This window comes from Pipistrellus kuhlii, unplaced genomic scaffold (genome assembly GCF_014108245.1).
Source record: "Pipistrellus kuhlii isolate mPipKuh1 unplaced genomic scaffold, mPipKuh1.p scaffold_m20_p_2, whole genome shotgun sequence".
In the NCBI taxonomy this organism is placed as follows: domain Eukaryota; kingdom Metazoa; phylum Chordata; class Mammalia; order Chiroptera; family Vespertilionidae; genus Pipistrellus; species Pipistrellus kuhlii.
Window position 1 is genome coordinate 149,481,163 of NW_023425515.1, and position 2,519 is coordinate 149,483,681.

The window sequence follows — 2,519 nt, forward strand, 5'->3', positions numbered from 1 at the left end:
AGCTTGGGAACTGGGGCAGTTCTAAGGGATCCCTGCACGGGGATCCGTGGGCCTTTCCCTGCACAGCACCCGTTTACAATGATCCCAGGTCTTTGTCTCTCTCACTTCCCGACTAGGAGAGGCTGAGTGGCTCAGCCTCAGGCAGGTGCCTGTCCCTGTGGCAATCAACTGTGATCAAGAAGTCAAGCTGGCTTTCAGCAGTGTCCCCTGTGGATTGGGGTCGGTTTCCAAAGGATGGTGGCGAATCCATTTAGCCATGGGCAAACAATCAGAAAAGATCTACCGCAAGGAACGAGATGATAGGTTTGGCTTTGCCTGGGCTGGGTTTTAAAAGCCATCCTCCGGAGGCATTGACAAGCTGACAATTAGAAATGAGAGGTTGAGCAGACCACGGGGGGGGGGGGGGGGGGGGGGGGGGGGGGCAGGAGGTTTGGCAGCCATTACCCCTGAGAAGAAGTGCAGCTGGGCAGCTCACGGAAGCCTCCAGCATCCGGGGAGGTAACCAGGAGCGGAGAACCAGCTGCCCACATTCCACAGGAGAGGAAGAAAAGGAGGTAGATTACTCAGGAAAATGTGAAGTGTTAAGAAGCCAAAGAAAGAACCAGATTTATGGGGGAAAGATGAGGAACCCTGAGAGATCCAAAAAACAGATAAGGATTGAATATAATGCCTATTGGATTTGGTGGTTTGAGCGTGGCCTTCTCAAGTGGCAAGGGCAGAAGTCAGAGGTGGAGCTGCCAGTGGATGTCGTTACAGGAAGGAGGTAGGTTTGTGGTTGGTTATTGGAATTAGTTTGGGGAGACAACTGGACTGAGCTGGTAAACCTGAGGGGTGGGGAGCCAGCCAAATAAGTCAAAAGGATGATGAGATAACATAAGCCCCAAGGAAGATGCGTTGCCTGCGCCACTGTGGCTCAGTGGTTGTGTCTACCCATGAACCAAGAGTTCACTCACTGGTTTTAATTCCCCATCAAGGCACATGCCTGGGTTTCAGGCTCAGTCACCAGTAGGGGGTGTGTCGAAGGCAACCAATCCATGCTTCTCTCATCAATATTTCTGCCTATCCATCTCTCTCTCTCTCTCTCTCTCTCTCTCTCTCTCTCTCTCTCTCTCTCTTTCTTTCTCTCTCAATCAGTTTAAAAAAGAGAGAGAGCTGAAACCGGTTTGGCTCAGTGGATAGAGCATCGGCCTGCGAACTGAAAGGTCCCAGGTTCGATTCCAGTCAAGGGCATGTACCTTGGTTGCAGGCACATCCCCAGTGGGGGGTGTGCAGGAGGCAGTTGATTGATGTTTCTCTCTCATCGATGTTTCTAACTATCCCTCTCTCTTCCTCTCTGTAAAAAAATCAATAAAAAATATTTTTAAAAAACAAATAAATAAAAAAATTTTTAAAATTAAAAAGAGGTTGCTGCCTGTTTCTCTGTGTGCTCAATCTTCTCCATAAACATGAAAAGTTCTCAGTTTCAAGAATCCAGGTTGAACACAACCATTTCCAATCAGTGGAAAATTCAAGAAATTCTTCTCCAAGTAAGAAAAAGCCTTTGTTAAGGACCACTAACCTAGACAAAACAAATCATTTGCCATGTACACCAGTGTTATAAATTGTCCTAATATTTTTCATGTAATTTTGAAGGAAATTATAGAAAAGATTTATAAAACACAATTATATACTTTTTTAAAAAATACAAAAATTCAGCAATATAGTCAACAAAACACAATTGCTCTTTCAAAGAAAAAAAAAAAGCAAAAATCAGGTTTGTGTTGGCCCACCCACTCGGTATTCACTAGGAATTATGCCTACATTTTCCCTTAGGGAAAGAGAATGTCCATAATAATGAAACAAGTTTGCTCTCCATGTGACCTGATTCCCATGCCTGAGTCTTTCAGCCCGTCTCTCTGAGCTGGTGGGTCCCTTGGAAGTCACACCCCTGGGACCTGGAAGGGACTTCTGAGAAAGTTGAAAGAAATTCAGAGGGGAAATGGGGCTTAGCTGCCATCCTTAGCTTTGTCTTTCTAAACACTGTTTTATCAACTCTGTCAGATTGATCAGGCTCTGAGAGGCTGACTGGTCACATTGGGGAATCTCGATGAACTACATACAATTCCAATGCTATCTTTTACACAAGACACAAACCTTGTGGCTCCATCTCCCCAGATGACGTTAACATCTCAACCATCACAAAGCCTGAGGCATCAGTCCCGTGCTGTCAAAGCAAATACACACAGCTCTGGAGAAAGTGCCTCGCATTGTGTGGGAATTCCACTGGGGAGGGTTGGTGGGTGAGTGAGTGAACACACCTCAGCGAATCCCAGTCTCTGTCTGACTGCTGTGGTCACATGGACTCTTTGGGATCCCCTTCTCTTGTTTGATTCAAGCAGACTTTGCTTCTTTCCCCGCCATTCATCATCGGGATATGTGAGTGCCATTTACGTGGCTCAACCTGTTTTCTGCGTCTGACTTTCACGCGACTGACTAAGCCTTTGCCCCTGTGTTGCAAGGCCCTTCCGGCCTGTGGTGCT